Consider the following 20870-nt stretch of genomic DNA (forward strand, 5'->3'; position numbering starts at 1 on the left):
GCCACAGTGGACAGGGTGTTCTGGGGACAACTTGACATAATTAATAGCACTAAAACCTCACGGTAACTCCTTTCTGTGTGCATTTATACTGTTCTTACGTTGATACTGGAACTAGCTGTCCTTTGTTTTGTAACGCTAAGTCTGCCTCTCTAGCGTCTTAAAATACGCGAAGTGCAAAAGAGCACGTGTGTTTCTAAGTAGATGGATTTGAATTAGCAAGTCCAGGTGATATTTGAGGTCCTTCAAAAACCCCCACAAAATTCAGCCAAGAAAATGGGAAGACCCAGCCGGCTTTATTGAGCGATTCCTGAACCAGGCAGCATGGCATCCAGTAAGAAGAGAGAGGCCCCAGCAGCCGCACGGGGGCAGGTGTTCGTAGGCAGGATGACAGGGCAAGGAGCGACCGGCAGAAGAAAAGGAAGGCTCGTTTCAGGCCAGGTCGTGTTCTTTTGGAGGGGAAAGAACAGCAGGGTTTTGATCCCGCAGATGGCCTTCCCAGAGCTGGCCAGGACACTTCAGAAGGACTTCTGACATCTGGCTTGCCAGCAGGAACCTTTGTTCTGCACATGATGAAGAGCCGTTTAAAAATAGGGGCACCTGGGCGGTTCAGTTGGTTAAGCATCCAACTCTCGGTTTTGGCTCAGGTCATGGTCTAGGGGTTCGTGAGTTCGAGCTCTGTTTAGGACCCTGTGCTGATAGGGATTCTCTCTCCACCCCCCTTCTCTGTCTCTCTCAAAATACATAAATAAACTTAAAAAGGAAAAGAAAAAAATGGGTGATGTTGGGGTGCCCGGGTGTCTCAGTCAGTTGAGCATCGAACTTTGGGTCAGGTCATAATCTCACAGTTCATGGGTTCGAGTCCCATATCAGGCTCTGGGATGGCAGCACAGAGCCTGCTTGGGATTCTCTCGCTCTCTCTCTCTCCCCCTGCCCCAAAATAAATAAAACATTTAAAAAAATAAAAATGGATGACGTTGAGAAGGGCAAGAAGATTCCGTTCGGTAGCGTGCCAGGCACCATGCTGTCGAAAAGAGAGGCAAGGCAAGAACAAGACTGTTATCAAATCTCTGTGGTCTGTTTGGGCGAAAGAGAGGCTGGGCCCCTGGATTTTCTTACATGGCCGCCAACAAGAACAAAGGCCTCACCTGGGGCAGGGGAGACACTGATGGAGTATTTGGAGTATCCCAAGAAATGCATCCGCAGAACAAAACCATCTTCGTTGGCTTTAAGAAGACCAGGGGAAAGGCAGGCTTGATAGCTTATCCCAAAAGGCAACTAAGGAGAAACAGTCAGCCACTGCCTTATTTATTTACGAGCAAAAATGCCTCATGACCGTTTTTTACGTGTGCCGTATTTCAATGGATCTTGTACACCAGAATTCAGATCACAAATGGCAGGTAGAATATTTCTCATGGACAGTGCTGATTTAAATCAGATTGGCTCATGGCTAAATGCATGCGCCCAGCGTTTAGAACTTGACAGGAATTCTGGTTCCCAAGTGCCATCACTGATTTCCCCTTCTGAAGACACGATTGGAATCAATTAGCAATGTGAGCTTTTCACAGACATGGTGAATGCCATCTCTGAATGTGTAGGAGATTGGGTTTATATTTAGGTTTATCGAACGGGTCATATGAATATGTTTAAATACCCAAGAAATCTCTTCACTGTCTCATAGAACAGCAACACCCAGCTGTGTTTCAAGTCATGTTGCAAGAGCTGAAGATAAGCTACAAGGTCCACGGTATCTTTTGGGTCTCAACTATGTCAGTTTAATTAAAATCCCCTGCACTGCGCTTTCAACAATAGCCAAATTATGGAAAGAGCCTAAATGTCTATCAACTGACGAATGGATAAAGAAGATGTGGTTTATATATACAATGGAATACTACTTGGCAACGAGAGAGAATAAAATCTGGCCATTTGCAGCAACGTGGATGGAATTGGAGGGTATTATGCTGAGTGACATCAGTCAGAGAAGGACAGATATCATGTGTTTTCACTTATATGTGCATCTTGAGAAACTTAACAGAAGACCATGGGGGAAGGTGGGGGGGAATAGTTACAAACAGGGAGGGAGGGAGGCAAACCACAAGGGACCCTTAAATACAAAGAACAAACTGAAGGTGGGGGAGTGGGTGGGGGAGAGGGGAAAATGGGTGATGGTCATTGAGGAGGGCACTTGTTGGGATGAGCATTGGGTGTTGTATGGAAGCCCATTTGACAATAAATGATATTCATAAAAAATAATAAATTAAAAAGTAAGTTAAAAAAGTAAAATAAAATTCCCTGCACCTAAAATGTTGCCCTTTGCTTAATGAAAGGATTTTAGTGTGGTTTACATACGATATTAAATAAAGAGTATGTAACCCTTCTCGCATTTTATAGATGATCCAGAAGGTCAGATGCTTTCAAAGTTCAGTGTGACAAGATATTGTAGCTAACCTGGCTTGTGAATTCTTTTTTTTTTTTTAATTTTTTTTTTCAACGTTTATTTATTTTTGGGACAGAGAGAGACAGAGCATGAACGGGGCAGGGGCAGAGAGAGAGGGAGACACAGAATCGGAAACAGGCTCCAGGCTCCGAGCCATCAGCCCAGAGCCTGACGCGGGGCTCGAACTCACGGACCGCGAGATCGTGACCTGGCTGAAGTCGGACGCTTAACCGACTGCACCACCCAGGCGCCCCAGGCTCTTCCAGTTTTTTTTGTTTTTTTAATTTTTTTTTTCAACGTTTATTTATTTTTTGGGACAGAGAGAGACAGAGCATGAACGGGGGAGGGGCAGAGAGAGAGGGAGACACAGAATCGGAAACAGTCTCCAGGCTCTGAGCCATCAGCCCAGAGCCTGACGCGGGGCTCGAACCCACGGACCGCGAGATCGTGACCTGGCTGAAGTCGGACGCTTCACCGACTGCGCCACCCAGGCGCCCCGTGGCTTGTGAATTCTTTAGTAAGCCAGACTCGAGTTACCATTCAGGGCTGTCTTCTCAACGGCTCTTCAAAAATACAACTGTAGAATTACCACGTATGTATGATTAGAGATGGTGTTCTCGCCAACTCATTGGAAATAGAGGAGATGTGGCATCACCACAGATGTGTAAACTATGTGATAAGGCCTAAGATAATTGAAAACAAAATCACAGATAAAAAAAATAAACGGTCACGATTCTGCGAGAGACCGAAACGGTAAATCAGGTCTTGGTTTCATTTCACGGTGGCAAATTACCCTATTTTGCACTTGTTTTTCTCTTTTTTAAAAATATTTATTTACTTTTGAGAGAGCAAAAGCGGGGCAGGGGCAGAGAGAGGGGGACAGAGGATCCAAAGCAGCGTCTGTGCTGACAGGCTGTCCTCGCAAAGCCTGACGGGGGGCTCTAACTCATGAACCGTGAGATCACGACCAGAGCCGGAGTCGGACGCTCAACTGACGGGGCCACCCAGGGGCCCCTTGTTTCTTTTTTAACAGAGGAGGGTATTTTAATCCTCGTCATGAGAAAAAGAAGCAAGAGAAGGGGGAAAAGAGCACGAGGGAATGTTGCTATCAATCCCTTTTAGAGGTGTCCAAAAATCTCCATAATGTGCTTAGAACTAATGACTTGATACAATTAGCTTCATAAATACTGTAAACACAAAGACAAATTATCCTGTAGGCCAGAGTATTATTCCACACTCCTTCAGTAGCACATGTCTGACACCATCCAAACTCACTTGAACACAACGAGGAATTGGTTCACTCCTACATAGTGAGTGAGAACCATGGGGCTCACTTCACAGAGTCCAGAGACCCAAATTCTGACTCTGTCCGAATTCTGTGGGTCTCTCAGCTTTGGTTCCTTCACGGGGTGACATTATTTCATCTTAATGTCCACAGTCTTCCTCCGGGTGTCAGGGGACCGTGAGGTATGACCTCAGGAAGACACAGGTTTTCATCACCTCGGCCACAGGAGGCTGGAAGGGACTGACTTTCTCCAGAGTCTACATATGAAAGTCATGGGATTGTCTCCCGGGGGCTATGCCACTCCTGCGCTAACCACCGGGGCCAGGAGAACAGAGCACAAGGAGGGGCCGGTCCCGGATGCCCATGGAAGGGAGGAGGGGCCGCTCCTCTAGGGAAGAAGGTATTGTTTCCAGGAAAAGACGGGAAGGGATGCTGGGCAGAGGAAGACACCAGATGTCCATGGCAGACAGCTAGCGAATATATTATCCTCTCAACAAATGCGTGTCCAATTAAGGGACAATTCCATTTTGTCACTTGGTACCAAATAAATTTTAATAGTGACAAGTATCCCAGCTGAAGGACAGATACTCATCTCGACAAGCATTAACGTGAGAAGACAGTGTCCACTAGGGGCTGTTCATTGGTGGGGACAGAGGGACAGAGAGTTGAAAAGGAATCAACACTGGTATACTAATTCTTCTTTTCCTTTTTACCCCAGACCCTCACTGTTATAATAGTTTAGATATTGTCCTTCAAAACTGATCACAGAATTTAAGACATTACACGTGCGGCCTCATGGGCAATTTTGTTAGTCAGTTCACTTCGCCATCCAAATGGCCGCCACTGCATAAAAGGCACTAGAAAATGAAAACAGTTCCAGACTTCCCATATTTTCACATTATTATCTGTTAAGAATACACACACACACAAGTAACCAGAGAGCAAAAGAAACTCTAGAGTCACAAATGTTATCTATCTGTTTTTATTTGTTCTGGAAGCTCAGATGCAAGCAAAGTAATCAAACCGCCCCGGCCTGGCATTGACATGTAAATGAGTCCTTGATAGGACAGCCTGCTCTGTGCTGATCTACCTGTCAATACCTCCCCCATTTTATGTGCCCAGAGAAATCAGCGCCTAGAGGCAGTTCTTATCAGCCCTGAACACATGTTAAAAGTGTACTTCCTGAAACAGGTCTGCCCAAATCCAACTTAGCAATATAGGCTAATGTACTTTACAAGTTGATTCACATGAAAACTATATTTTGAAGCTATTTATCTTCTTTTAAAGGAAATCACTGCCTTCAAGACATCTTTGTGGTCGGGAGCCTCTGATTTCTGCATGAAAAGGTCCAACCACATATCGGAAGCAGAATTGACCAAGCCAACGTGCACACCTAGAGATAAAGGCTCTGTGCCACCTTCTCACCACCAGACATTCAAGTACCCTGCTTGTGTCCTTCTCAGAGGACTGATGCTTGAAAATCTGTGTCTTAAAGTTCATGTATTAGACTAGCGACGAAGGCCAATTTGGCTCCCTGAAGGATACAGGAAGGTCTGCCGAAGGGTTGCCCGGGGCTGACGGGCAGACAACACAGCCCTAAACTCTCCACCAAAGGTCTTCAGGCACATGACCTTGGCCCACAGGGGATGCCTTTCCTTTCCTGTCTTAGTATCGTGATAATCTAAAGGCAGCTTCTCACTGACCCATGTGGTCTCAGAGGTCCTGTGATAAAGTTACAAAGCCTACTTTTCACTGGAGTTGGTTTTCAAAACATCTGTTAAAACTGGGCAGCCTACCAGAGAACCAATCCTAGTGAAACCATGTTGAAAACCTCCTTTGAGATAAATATTTACATAGCTGCGAGATTAGGAGATTTTGAATGTTTTTTATTTTTAATTTCATATCTCACATGATGCCGACGGCTCATCGGTTTCGTTTGGGGAAATCCAACATGGCACCCGGGTACTGACCCAGGTACTGACGGGGATGAACACAGAAAGGTAAGTTTCTGAGGCCCCTGAAATGCAGCCAGGGCTCCTGCCTTTGTTCTCTCACTGTATCTCGTTGAACTTTTGACTGTAGTCTTATAAAAGTCAAGCAAAGTGAAACAAAACAAAAGAAGATGTGCTATCGATTGAAACCATTGGAGGAGTTATAATATTTATAAGTAGGTCTGGGGGGGGGCCGGGGATTTGTAGTCCCAGCAAGTTGTCAGTGGCACTACTGGGCCTGGGCCCGGGCCCACACTGGGTCGCCGTATTAGATGCATATAATTCTAATACTAATACTAATTGTAAATCATCAAAAGTTCTTGGTGGTCTTCTATTTTTTCCCCCCTTTTTTGAATTAAGACAACAACTAGCTAAGGTTTTCTAAAGTTAGGAACTCTTTGAATTGATCAGAATACTCTACCGTTAATGGATATTGTTTCTTTTTTTTTAACGTTTATATATTTTGAGAGAGAGAGAGAGAGAGAGAGAATGAGGGAAGAGGAACTGAGAGAGAGGGAGAGAGAGAACCCCGAGCAGGCTCTGTGCTGTCAGCACTGAGCCCAACACAGGGCTCTGACTCACTAACCCTGAGATCAGGACCTGAGCCAGAATCAAGAGTCGGATGCTTAACCAACTGAGTCTTAACCCAGGCGCCCCTGGATATTGTTTCTAAACAGCAGAGCAAGCAGTGTGGAATACGTACACTCGTGAAGAGTATGGCTCACCCCGGCCCCAAATCAACTCAGGCTGCAGAAAGGCAACATGGCCCTCCGGGAACATTTCCTGCGTGCTTCCTCCCCAGTGCTGCTGCTCTGGGGAGCAAACAGGGGTTGGAGGGCTTCCGCAAAGGCCTCCCATGTGACAGAGGTGCACAGAAACACCTCCCTCTTCTTCCTTAGAAAGACGACGCAGAGGAAGGCACTCAAAAGCGCATGTGCGCTGTGCGTGGCTTTCCCAAGGTGGGCTGGAGTCACCTGTGTGCAGAGCTTCTCCTTGGCCAGGAGGGGGCGCTGGCTCCTCACACCCAAGTGAAGGTCAGTTCTCTGTCCCCGGGGGGGGGACCGGTCACTGCCCTGGTAGCTGCACTGCCGTGTGTGTTATAGAGTCAGAAACAAGAACACAACATGCCAGCTGCTATGTGTTTTTGCACCCACGTTTAGAAGCACGTTTTCAGATGCCACTCACAGATTCTCTCTCCCTTCTCTGCAACTAAGGATCAAAGGTTAAAGGGCACGAGGCTGTTCCAGATCGGCGTGGGCAGCAGAGGCGTGTGGCCGCGGGGTCTCCCCAACTCCCCGTGAAATCCCTCAGTCAGGTATTTGTGCCGTCCGCCTCCCTGCTGGGGAGAAGGGGGTCTGGGCCCGGATCTGACCCAGGGGCTCGGGCGGAGGTGAGCCGACTGGCCCGCGTCCGCTAGGTGGGTGGGCGGGCAGCCGGGCCCCAGAGACGCGCCCCTGCGGTGTCCTCCTAGTGTCTGTGTCTCCCCTGCTCTTCCATTCTGGGTCCCCTGTCGCACGACATCTCTGCCTTGCCTTTTGCTGCTAATGTGCCCGCAGAGTCCCAACATTTTTCCCACAGATGAGAAAACTGAGACCCAAAAGTTAGGCTTACAAACATCAGGCAGGAAAACCCAGGGCAAGAAGCAGACGCAATTCTGGGCCACCACGTTCCAGCCCGATGCACCGACAAGGGGGATCCGAAATGTCTCACGTTCTTGTCTTCCACTGAGGTTAGCAGATGTGGTCCTTTTGTCTCATCATGAAATCACGTGCGGCCTTCGGAACTCAGCCGTGTCCACACTGTGGGCCAGAAAATCCTCTGATGTGCGTGTGTGTGCGTGTGTGTTGCATGTAATACGTGTGACATGTGTGTGTCTGTTCGTGTGATACATGTTTATATGAATGTGTGGCGCGTACGTATGTGTGTGGTGTATATGTACATGTGATGTGGGGGGTGTGGTGTGTGCATGTGTGAGTTACGTGTGTGTGCACGTGTATCGCGTATGCACCTGTGCTGTGCGTGTGCATGTGGGGTGTGCTGTCTGGTTAGACCCAAAGGCACAAGCTGTGAGGTTCTGGCCGTGGCGGAGGTTGGGGTGGGGGGGGAGTGATCGCATTTACCTCTCAAGCCTGAAGCGGCGGAAACACCAGGCGAACGTCTTCAAGGCGGTTTCAGACACGGGCCCTCAGGCGGTGCAGGCCCGGGAGAGGGGGGCGGCGGGGAGGGCCCAGGAAGGCGACTCCGCACCCACCTCGCGCGGGGAGGAGACGGCGGGGGGGACTCCCGATCCAGGACCTCAGAACAACACCTCACACACCCTGTACGATCGTGACGGACCCAGGATCGCCACGTCCGCTTCCCGCGCCGCCCAGTGCACACGGCACCACGGCCAGGCCTGCGACTGCGACTGCTCCTGGGGTCCCGGGGCGAGTCCCACCCCCCAATGCACATCGCCTGCACGAACTTTACAGGTGCCTCTGAAGGTGCGGCGACTTCCTGTTTCCAGGGGAAATAGTTCGTTCCTTCCTCCAGAGGCTGCTGTTGTCTTTGTATACTGCCCCCATGAACTTCGGGAAGAAGCACTTGTGTTTCTGTTAAGACACATACTTGTAATTACTCAAAGTAGCGGTTATTTCAATCTGGCTATCATCACTCATAGTCATATTTTTCAGCCTCTGCATTGAACAGCCCCCCCCCCCCCCGCCAAATCCCAGCACCACCTCCAGGAAAAGGAAAAAGTTCCCAGCCCCAAAGAGACAGAGGGAATGGATTGTGCTAACTACTTGGCAAACCTCAATTTTCCTTTCTTTTAAAAAGAGATAATATGGTAATAATCACACTAATAATGAAAGTATCTTCCCCCGAGTTTGCAGCGAGGGATACGCGAGTGCCTGCATATACAAGGCTTTGGCACAGCCCGCACCTTATAAAGGCTGGGTGGGTGCACGTTAACCACGGCCCGTATTATCATTGGGTTCTAATCCCAGCTCTGATCTACCAGCCATTTAATCATTCAGTCCATTACCACCTCTTGTCCTATTTTCCCGCAAGCAAATGGCAGTCATGCTGAAATCTTTCTCGGAGCTCAGGGAAAGTCCGGCTGTTCGAGTCCAAACCCCCCGCGGCTTCATATCCCATAAAGCCCGATGATTGGTGAATCGAGACGTAAGAGCCACATGGTAACTTGGAAGGCACACGGATAACACGGCCACACTGCAGCCATCGCTCCGTGTTGGATCCCTGGGTCCTGGAGTCCTAGATCTTCACACAGAAAACAGTTCGGGATAAACGTGAATTTGTGTCTGTTCTCATCTCTTTCCAGAGAGTTGATAACCACTCCCAGAAAACCTCTTCTGAGCGGTGCATGGCTCCCCCTCTGCAGATACGCCATCTACCTAGACGAGTCTTCCTGGAGCAGGAAATGCAGGAAGGGGCAGACATGACTCAGAGTTCCAATTAAAAAAAGGAAATTTGCATTAGGCGAGCTAACTGCCTGCTTCAATTAGGAACAGGAGCCCTCTCCGCCTTCCTTCCTAAGGAGCAAGGAACATCAGGGGCGTGGGTTTGGACTTCTGCAGGGGTGTGTGTGTGTGTGTGTGTGTGTGTGTGTGTGTGATGGTCCTTAAGGGGGCGGGTGGGGGGGGGGGGACTCAGAGATATGGCAACATACAAAGGTTTGGGACCTGTCCACCAAGAAGATCGATGTCTCCCTTCCACCGGGCTCTCTGTGCCTCTTTAACTCTTCCTCGTCTGTTCTCTCTGAGACCCTGGCCGCCCTCACAGCTGTGACCTCTCTAAACTGTCAGCCTCAGATTAACTGATACTTCATCAATTTCGCCTGAACTACATTTGCAACCCAGTCTCAGGAGGACAGCCGAGCGCATCAAACACCATGCATTAGCTTCCCGGAGCCAGATTTCCTTCAAAACGATGGGGCATTTTCCAATATTCTTGCGGGGGCCTGAGCAACAAGCAGGGGGGTGGGGGTGGGGGGCGGCGGATTTTGCCCGCAGGGGGAAGAGCAAGAGCCTCTGATTATTCCTTGTAAATTTTTCATGAGGACATCTGCCCACGCTCCCCTCCCTGAGAGCTGCCCTCTCTCTCTGCGCTCAGGCCTCCTGATGAGGCTTGAGAAACAAGAATGATTAGGCTCCGTCCCCATTAGCCAGGAAGTGGCTGCTGGAAGCTGTGGGATTTCAGGCTGGGAGAGGGGCTGGGTCTGCTGGGGAAGGTCTTTGAAACAAAAGACCAGCCGGAGGTGGATGGCTCTTAGGTGAGTCTACAGATGGAGGCCACCCAGGGGGAGGTGGCCCAGGCAGCACAGATGGCCTGGCCCGGAGGGGGCTGCTGGCCCTGCAGACCGCCCCCCCCCCACCATCCAGGCGTGGGGAAACCGGGTGCCTGGCCCCACACCCCACACACCCCAGCCCGCCCTCCAGCTCCGCGTGGGGCGCACAGCCAAGTCAAAGCCAGGAGGTTTCAAGTGCAGGGATGGGGGGAGGGAAGGGCTTCCTTTTTTAAATCGTAAAATCGAACCATTCCTTTGGAAATACTAGCAGCTTACAAGCTTTAAAATCTTATCTCTTTCCATCCAGTTCAAATCGAGAGCAGGCTCCTTCTCATTAATGCATCAAATCCTGCCAATGTCCTTTTCGGGCTCCCTTTGAAGTGACATGTGCTTCAATTTATTTTTAATCTTCTAAGTGATGTCGTCAGGACTGCCGTCCCTGTGACATGAAGTTGCGTTCTTGGGGGGCCGTGGGGCCGTGGGGCGGCGGGACGCTGGCCGGGGCCACGCCACACCCGCGTGCTCTACCCGGACCCCGCAGTCGGAGAGCAGCCAACCTCCAGCGAGGCTGTGGGGGGGTTGGGGGGGGGGCGCCTCAAAGGGAGAATTCCACAGAGGAGGTAAATTCATCAAGAAATTCGCTGTGCACACCTTGGAAATGCCACCTTTTGTGCTCAGCTTGGCGGGTCCTTGGGGAGCCCTTGGCAGCCCTCCATGGAGCCACAGTGCCCCCCAGTGGCCGCGCCCGGTACTCCCTGTCTTCGCTCGCCGTCCCCGGACTGCACCGAAAACCAGCCCCTATGAGCTGCTTGCCCCGAAAATCACATCTTTAAATTGTTATCCACATGAAAGAAGGCCTGGTACTGATTCAAAGCCACCTTGATGGGGAAATCTGAGAATGCCCATAAAAGGCAGTGAGCACAGAACGGAGGAATGGTTTCTCTTGTTTTGTTTCGTTTTCTTTCCCCCCCCTCCCCAACCCCCCCCCCCCCAATAGCTATACTGGTGATGACATATTCCAGGGGAAAATTAAATTAAATACATTTACTGAATTGCTTAATTAGTTCGTGGATATATACCACAATCCAATTCCAAAGATCTACACAAGTGAAACTTCACTTGGGGGGGTGGGGGGTGCGCTCTCTCCCCAACAGGAAAAAGTGGCAGAGATACCGCAGGGAGTAACAACCTTATAGGTTAAAATCGTGCCCTAACGTGGGCCATGCGTGGTTGATGACTTTGGACTAGTCGCTTTACTGTGGGGGCTGCTGTGTTCCCACCTGTGGGATAAAACGCGTGGAGAAAGTGGCTGCAAATGATGACGTCGATGGCAATGAGAGTTACGACGATGAGTTTCCGGCTGAAGCTTGCCCAATCTTCCTGCCGCCATCCTTCATGCTCTGCCTCTCCCGGGACGTTGGCCCTTCTCCCCTTCACAGAGCTGGAAGCCCAACTTGGGTCCTGGCCTCTGCTCCCAAGACCTCTTCCCAGCATGCCTCACTAGTGTCCACGCTCGTCAATCTTGCTCTGGGCGCCCCTGTTCTACCGTTGGGTCTCCTCGTGTGTTTTCCTTGTTTAGCATCCCCCTAGTTCCTTAGCCACACGGTGAATGCTTAAACATCCTTGTTGGTGAATAGGTTAGTTCTCAAATCAGAAATGCTTGAATCTTTTTTTTTTTTAATTTTTATTCATTTATTTTGAGAAAGACAGAGAGAAAGAGCACGCGTGTAGGGGAGGGGCAGAGAGAGAGGAGGGAAAGAGAATCCCAAGCAGGCTTCTGCCTTCTCAGGCATAGAGCCCGGTGTGGGGCTCGATCCCACAAACCATGAGATCATGACCTGTGCGGAAATCAAGATTCGGAGGCTCAACCGACTGAGCCACCCACGTGCCCCCAGAAATGCCCAAATCTTGAGACAGAAAGTACAAAGGCAAAATCTTTGTATCCGTACTTGAACTTCATCTCTGGCCTTATCTCTCCAAATCAATGTGAGTAATCACAGTGTCTGTGACTTTTTTTTTCCCCCTCATCTATAGAGAAGAGATTGTGCTAGAAAGAAAATTTTATAGTATCATTTTTTTCCAAGAAGTTTTCAACTAATCACTTACTGGAACCTTTAAAATTCTCCCTTAAGTGAGTTATTTCACAAAAGGTTATTTAGTGAGCCCTGGAAATCAGTAGACTAAACCATGTGATATTGCTATTTTATGGCCTAAAAAATCATCAACTATGAGTAATTTCATAAGATATAACCTAAAATATCTTTTCTCAGAGAATTCAGTCATACTAGTTGAATGTCTACTATGTCGGGCATCTTAGGACTGACGCAATTGAGACAAAGGCATTGCTCGGTCTCTATGCTCTTGGATTATAGGGATTTATGAGGATTGAAAACTGTAATCCAACAGTAAGTGATCACCATCCTACCGTTGCGTCGTAAAGAATTCGCTGTAATGAATGATAACTTGTCCAGTAATAGCTATCATTTATTGAGAACCAGAGATCTGCCAGCTACCATTTATTGAGAACCACGAATTTAAATTTAATGTGTTTTGATGTTTATTTATTTCTGAGAGAGAGAGAGAGAGAGAGACAGAGAGAGACAGAGAGCAAGCAGGGGAGGGACAGAGACAGAGGGAGACACAGAATCACAAGCAGGCTCCAGGCTCCGAGCTGTCAGCACGGAGCCCAAGGCAGGGCTCGAACTCACAGACCTCAAGATCGTGACCTGAGCCGAAGTCGGACGCTTAACCGACTGAGCCACCCAGGCGTCCCAACATGAATTTAATTTTAAAATGAACTGAGGGCACCTGGCTTCAGATTCTGTGTCTCCCTCTCTCTCTCTGCCTCTCCCCTGCTCGTGCTCTGTCTCTGTCTCTCAAAAATAAATAAACATTAAAAGAAATTTTACTGGAGTTAGAATAAAAAGATCAAAACAATAGGGAAAGTCTTACTGACAAATGCTGGCGGTCAGAATTTGAGGTGGTGTAAATATGCTTTTCTCCTCCAGCTACCCACGAGAATGAATCTGGGGGAAGCACACCTAGCAGTCACGGTCATTTTACAGGTGTCTGTGTGTCTGTGTATTCCAAAGTTGGGTTCATTAGTGGTGAGATCGTCGGATGTCCTCAAGCGTTTTTCCCTCTTCCCTGGCCTTGCGGTCTCTCAGTCGGTCTCAGCCCTTGTCAGAGTATTACAGCAGCACTCATTTCAGAACAGCATTGCCCAATTTCGTTCTCTCTGACCACGTACCCATTTGGTGAAACAATCTGAGCAAATAAAAAATGCCTGTGCATATCTATGTATTCATTCATTATAGACACACAACTAGTGGTATGTGTACATTATAGAACGGGGGCAAAAATTAACATTTTGAAGGATAAGAGAAATAAATAATTCTTAAAATTAATTTTAGTGTATCAACAAAAATCTGTGCTATCATAAGAAGTATGTTAATAATTATATTTTAGTGAAAGAAATATGATGAAATATTCTTTTTTTTTGTTTAGTGTGACGCTTTGTGATACAATAAAGTTTCGGCTTATTTTTGATATTAAATTGTTGTCATAGTTAAAAAAATAGATGTCACCAAAGCATAAGAGATCCAAACTGAAGCAAATCATTCGTTGCACTTCCTAACTTTGGGTACCGTGTCTCAATTCCTTTCAGCAATTATATGGAGATGTTTAAGTTCGACAACCCTTTCAAGTACTCGGCAACGTGATAAACAGCAAAGACGTCTTTCCTACAAAACATTTTCGTATTTATTTTCCAAGTCTTTAAAAAGTATTGCAACATGGTTGAGGCTCCCTTCCTAAGAATAATGCTGTGAATGAACGATAGGTACCAGAACTGTTGTTTGGGCTGTTGTTGGTAATTAGGCAAAGCATCATTGGTTACCCTTACATATATTTTTGTTACAAAATATTGCTTTGTTAACCGAATAATTTGCTGTTCAGAATAGAGCTGTACCACATCTTTCTTTAGTAGATCGTAAAGAAGTTGTTCTTGGTGTGTTCCTTTACTGAAACTGCGTCCAGCAAATATCATAAGGTTGAACGTGTCAGCAACATCTGTACTTTACCCCACGGTATAGCTGACCTCCAAGACTGAGTAATTTATTCACGAACTGGTGTCTTGCCACTGTCCAAAATATCTGCATGCATCTTCCAAAAGCGTTTGAAGACAGAGGGTACCATTGTGTATATAGGCCACATTGTTTCCTCTATGTTATTTCAGCCATTTTTACCAAGCAGAACGGAAAATATTTGATTAATTGGTGTAGCATTTTGTCTTTTTTTGTTTTGTTTTGTTTTACTAAGGAAATTCAAAAGAGGCTTTACAGCACTATCACTGAGTTTAGGGGAATTTTGCAAGGTATGTGATTACACAACATAAAACTTCTAGCCTTGCCAAAGGAGTTATAAATGCCTGCATGCCTGCCCCCATATTTGGATTTAGTTTTCAATGCCTCGCTAATTATGATAGATGCCTACTTGTATTCATTAAGACCCCGAGGCATTTACTCTCTGCACACAGAAGGTGAGGTTCACAGTTAACAAGAGTGGATGTAAATCTATATTTATAATAATTTTTCCTAATTTTGAAGTCGGTGTATGTTATTGTCAGATTTTGTCGGGCTGTCGCCATTTTCATCCAGTTGTGACGGGTGAGGAGCTCGCATGGAGAGCAGGACATCCAGCCGCTCTGTTTTTTCCTCTTTGCTGACCTGCGCTTGCAATATTAGTAACTAACGTCAATCCATGGTTTTTGCAGAAGTACTTTTAAGGTACTTACCCACTTCGGAGCTCTAGCAAAGTCAAACTAGGTGAAATAATCTACAAAGGCACTCGACCGGGGACAAGTAACCTGCAGTCACTCGTGGCACTGGAAACGTGCGAGGCCACGGACACGGCCACGGATCCTTGCCCTAGGGACCTCCCGCTCTTCCTCAGGAAGACTGACGCCCGCTGCAGTGGGAGCACAAGGGTCCTGTGCAAATTACAGTGGCCAATTCTGCTCCGATGCTGGTTGTACACACACATTTGTGTCAGCGTGGTTCATATATGACGGATCAATTTGAGAATTAAGTACATGCTGTGTCTGCAGATGAATGATTCCACTCGCAGAAACATGAGTTCAACAGAACAGACTGAACCCCGCCGGTCCAAGCCTGGGAACACACACACACACACACACACACACACACACACCTCCCAGCTGCCACAGACCACCCACCAGTCTGGTGTTAGACCTTGCCCTCGCACGCCACATCTGCCTCCTTCCTCAGCTCCCCTCCATTCGCAGGCTGACCGTCCAGCCTCCAGTCCTCAGGCAAACCTTGGGCCTTTCTCGGTGTTAATTGAGCTACGACACTACCGTGTTTACTGTAGGACCAATGCAGTCTCAACCGTGTGTAAAAGCGCAGGGCTGCTTTTATGAGGTTCTCACGCTTTTTTGATGTCACTGATAACGATTCCCGGTGCTGTGCCCCTCCCTCCACTTTCCCCCTCATCGACTAATCGTCCGATCTTGCATAGTTTGGCAAGTGTTAGGAGTTCTTGCAATCTGTTGTAGCAGAACTGACCTCACCTCTTTCCTGTCTCTTCCACCACTCGCAGCCAAAAGCCTCCCTAAGTTACTCACACACCTAGACGGGACAAGGGGAGCTAGAAAGCCCATGGGAGAGGGTGGCATCCAAGCTAAAAGCAGAGGCTGTGTAGGAAGAGGACCCCGGGCCAGGGGAACAGAAATCCCACTGATGTTGTATCTGGACTTTCTATTGTGAGAAATAAACCCACTGACCCAATCACAGGAGGCTTGCGGAGACTCGGAGCACAGTGAAGCGAGGCTTTAATCCAGTTTCTTTCAGAAGCAGGTGTCTGACAGGCACGCTCTGGGAGGTTACAGCAGACAATTTATCTCCTAGCACGCAAGTCCCTCCCCTGGTTCCTCATTGGCTGGATGCTGCAGAGGTAAGTCCCTCCCCTGGTTCCTCATTGGCTGAGTGCTGCAGAGGTTACAGCCTGACCCAGATGACACCTATGTAAAAAGTAGCCTGATTGGAACAAATGTCCATTCCCTGAGGTGATGCAGAGACATTCAGTCCCTCCTTTGTCCTTTGGCGCAGGCTCATTGCAAAGCCCGTCAAATGGGGAAGGGGAAGAAGAACCAGGAAGTGAAGGGCCTGAGGGTTTGGGACTCCACTGTGGGTGGGCGCAGGGGTTCCTACATATTTCCAACAGGTTGTAAACCTACTGTTAACTAGACAGCACAGCTTTTATTCGGTATTTCTGAAAATGAATCATCTCCCTTACTTCTCACCCTGTGCATAATCTCAGGTAACTCCTCACGATGATCCTGAGGATGAGCTACACGTTAATATACTCATTTTGGACCCAGGAAGGGTGGGGGCGGGGCCTGAGGTATCAAGCACCCCCTGAAGTCCAGCTAACGGACAGCATCGCCCACTGCCCGCCCCACACGCTCAGCTGGCGTGGCTCCCGGCCCGAGTGTCCCGGTCCTGATCCTGACCCACCCCTGCCCTCGCTCCCCAGAGAGACAGGCATTGAAAGACCACGGAGCTGTCCCCTCCTCTGGGGGAGAGACGAGATGGCCAGACGAAGACATCCGAGCCACTGGGTCCACCCAGCCCGGTGTCCTCGTGCTGTGGCCAACGGTGGCCCTGAGGAGCACGTTTGCCCCAGAGGTCACGAAAGGGGAGGCTGCGGGCGGCGTTGCTTCGTGTTCTCGACGGCAGCTCCCGGGACCAGCCGTTTCTGCTGCAAAGGCCCGGTGGCCGCGGTCGAGGGCGGCTTCCCTCAGAATCCCGGAGGGAGCAGGCGCCACGGGAGGCCACGACGCCTGGAAACAGCTGCTCCGGGACCCGGCCCCGCCGGGGACCCTCCCCGCACCCGCTCTTCCCCTCTGTGGAAACAGATGTCTGTGTTTGGCTGCCGGCCAGGCTGGCGTCATCTTCCCACACGACAGCAGGCACTGGCTGTGTAGCTGGAGGAAGTCACTTTGACTTTCTTAGTTTCGGTTTCCTCTTACATAAACCAGAATAAACGCCTCTCCATGTTGCTGCGAAACTTACTTGAGTCTAAGATACGGCGCAAGGGCACGGCCAGAGAAGGCACTCGATCCTTACTAGCTCCCTTCTTGTGTCCTGTGTGTGTGTGCGTGTGTGTGTGGTATGGGGTGTGTGTGACACGACGTGCGCGTCGGTGGCGTGGCGTGTGTGTGCCTTGGCACATGGGTGGTGTGGCGTGGAGGGGGGGGGTGGCAGGTGTGCAAACACGATGTATGTGGAAGGTGTTCTCAGAGGTGAGAACCCCGGCTGCCCGAGAGGGGCCAACAGAAGAAAGGACACAGGCCCGAGACGACACTTCACGTGCCGGAAGTGGCCACTGCGTTGACAACACGGAGGGCAGTGAAGGGACAGCCAGGCGGAGCAAGCTGGAGGCTCGGCGTCCTCACTGCCAACGGCCTGGGGGGCGGGGCCAGGGGGCGGAGGCAGGTTCCAGGCAACCTGAGCCCCCTGCACCCAAGGTCAGTTACCAGAAAGTTTCCCGCAAAGCTGGCCTGTGTCCTCACACACGTCCTGAGGCCTTGACCCACTTAGTTCCCTGCGGGACCCCTCGGTCCAGCCGCCTCACACCGTGGCCTTAAGAAGCCCGAGCGGGCGAGGAAACCGCCCGTCCCCCGGCCTGGGCGTGCGCGCGCACATACGCGCGCACACGCACGCACGCGCATACGCATGCACACGCAAGCACGCACCCGCACGCACACTGCACTTCCGGCACAGAGCCCCGGCCCCGAGCTCCCCTCTGGGGACAGCCTTGGCTTCCTGCTACCTCTGTCTTGTACGCGTCCCCTGCGAAGTCCGGCTGTGCCCCGCGCACGAGGAGCCTGACCTGAGTCCTGCCCGACAGCAGCTCAGCGGGGACCACCGTCCTAACTCCCGGGCCGGGGTCGTGTCGAAGATCAGCCTGCGGAAGGAAAGGCCGGGCACACGACTGGTGTGCACGACACTCCCGCGGAAGCCTGGGCTCACTGCCCGCGGGGCAGATCCGACAAGAGTCCACCGGTAGCCCCCTGCCTCTCTCCCTTCCGTGTGCTTCGGCCCCACAGCCGAGCTCACCGGTGCAGGGTCGCTCCCAGAGCCTCCCTCAGAGACACGCGTCAGCACCGCGTCTGGGACCGGAGGCAGGGAAGGTTCCCAAAGCGGTGGCTTCAGTGACTGCGGGTGGCTGGCATTTCGGGATGCTCTGGGAAGGGGGAAGTCCGGTTCGTTCTGGGTTCTCTGGGCCTTTTCCGACTTCCTCAAATCGGTGCCAAGTGAGTCGTCTGTTTCACCCACCCACGGGTACAGAGTGTCCCAGATTCCGGTGAAATCCCACGATGGCCCGCCGAACAGACTGTGTGCAGTGAAGGCCACTTCAGCGAGTCAGGCCCGGCCCAGACAAGGAGCCTGCGGGTTTTCCGCCTTGCGTCCTCCTTGTGCCTGGCTCTTGCACACTTCTGGCATCTGCTGAGCTCTCAGTGTCTGACCTGCACTCTACTCTGTGTGCGTTCCCTGGTGACCGGCAGGGGTGAATTGCCCCGATCTGACGGCAGGTATGTGCTAGCTAGTGGCCCAACGTCCATACTCTCTGTACCGGGCATTTGCACGTCCTGCTCAGAAACCACCTGAAATTAGCCTTGGCAGCCGCCGACCCAGCCAGGTGTTTCCCCATTGCCTTTCCAGAGAACTGTGGACGGGTCTGACCTTGCTGGTCTGTGGCATTCGGTGGTCACCTTTTAATGCAAGTTCAGCTTCCTATATGCACTTAATTTGGCACACCGCATGAGGACGTAGCTCATGAATTTCATAAAACAAAAGATTTATGGTACTTTTTCGTCTGCCTATCGGAAGGAATCCCCATGGGGTTAAGCATTTCACAAATATCATTCTGGAGCCGGGAGCTTTTTAGAATGAAAATCCCATTGTAAGTCACTCTAATGAAAAGAACACTTTTCAGGAGGCGCACGGGGATTTTACCGGGCACTTCACTTCTCCCGCTTTCCCGAACAGTACAGTCTCTGTCGCTAACCAGAGTCTTTGAACCTGCTGGAGACCGAGGACCACTGGACGAAGAGCTTGGATGCCCAGAGCCGGGGCCTGCTGTGTGACCCGCTGGGGTTCCTGGGTCTCGGCACTACCCTGTGAAGGGACCGTCCTCACACTGAGTGGAAGGAAGTGGCCAGTTAAAACAAGAGGGTGGGAGTGAGACATGGTGCACCTGTTGAATGGACAGCCACATGAACAAGCAAAAGGAAGGTGATTTGCAAATTGTCCAGGATTTAACAAGCGTTAAGAAATCAGTATATCCGGCCTAAGAGCCGATTGTCTGGTTTTGCATTTGGAGGAGATGGCAGACGCACTGTCATTGTTCCTCAGCTATACAGAAAGAGAAGCTAGGGACAGAGACAATGAGGACAACGAGGAGGAGAAAGCACCGATGAGCCCCAGCGCGAAGGGGGGACCACGGGTGATGACGACGAAGACATCAGCCGTAATGCCTGAACCCCGGGAGATGCAGAGATAAGACACCAGCTCATGGTGGTTCTCGGGCTTCAGTTGGGCTGACCCTGCCCAGCAGAAAAGTTAATTCTGTGAGAGGCGCAGTGAAAAGGAACAACGTTGAGGCCCCAGGCCGCCAGAGGGGCGGGAGCTAAGCGTGGTGGGCGGGAGGTGGCCTGTGCCACCTCAGCCTGCGTGGGGTCTCCACAAGCCAGCACCGCCCAGCCCGTGTGGACATCCCGACCGAGAGGGTCCTTTCCTCCCCAGCGGCACACCGCCCCTTGTGAGAGCTGAAGGGGCCACACACCGGGACCCTGCAACCGTGACCATGTCCAGACTGAGTTTCCAGAAGAAAAGTCAAGGACCTAGCAGGTCACACCACACTTTCTGGTGTGTCCCCTCACTCTCTCTGACCCCACCCCACAAGCCCCTCACCTCCTTCTCCACAAAAGCCTGAAGACCTAACAGGAAGAGATAAGGAGGTGAGGCAGAGGTTAAGAGCACCTGTCCTGCATGCTGCCTTTTGCACCTGAACCAGACCACGTCACTGCCAGCTCTTTGCAGGCTCTGCTCACAAGCACCCCCAGCATAGCCCCCAGCAGTGTCGCCCTATCCCGTCTCCACCCCACCTCCCTACTCTCCTAGATCCTAAGGAAGCATCAGGGCCCCATTCAAACACTGCCCCTGCCTTGACGTCACCAGCCTGTCCCCAAGAACCAGAAGGATGGGGGCTGTGATTTGGCCTGGGAGCTCCTGAGCTCTGCTCCTGCTGTGTCGAGTCAGGGTAACAGGGGGACTCACCCTCTGGTGTTGAGGAGCGAGTGCCACACGGTGTATAGAGACCTCAGCCTGTGTCCACCACACGCACGCCCTCTGTGGACATCGTCCCCACTCTTCCCTGTGAGAAGGGCCAGTGGCCCCTGCCCAGCGTATCTCCATGCATCCTCCCTCCCCACCCCGCCACCGTGCTGGAACCCCTGTGCCTCATGCCACCTTCCAGGCTGGGGCAGCTCAGCTAATCACGTTCATTCTCCTCCTTCAGATCAAGTGTGGTTTGTTCGTGGGGGGGGAGATGTTTATACTCTTCAAAAATGTGATGAAAGCAAGAGACAGTCCCTCCAAAACAAAATGTGCCCAGTGATACTCAACTTCTGTAGTGGTCCCTGTGTGCCATCCTATTAACTCAGTGAATTATGTCAACAACACCGTGAGAAAAGTAGCATCTGCCTTCCAACTCTGAGGAAGAGGAACCTGACCCGGGGGACAGTGACTCATCCCAATCGCGTGCCTACTAAGCGGGGAGGCAGGC

General features: G+C 50.5%; 1 pseudogene; it reads left to right on the forward strand.

Moving 5' to 3' along the window:
- The first annotated feature begins 964 nt into the window (after positions 1-964).
- On the forward strand, positions 965-19207 carry LOC112864381 (cytochrome c pseudogene; annotated as a pseudogene).
- Positions 19208-20870: the final 1663 nt, after the last annotated feature.

The sequence above is a fragment of the Puma concolor genome, chromosome A3 (genome assembly GCF_028749965.1).
Source record: "Puma concolor isolate L17-30 chromosome A3, mPumCon1.1.hap2, whole genome shotgun sequence".
NCBI lineage: Eukaryota > Metazoa > Chordata > Mammalia > Carnivora > Felidae > Puma > Puma concolor.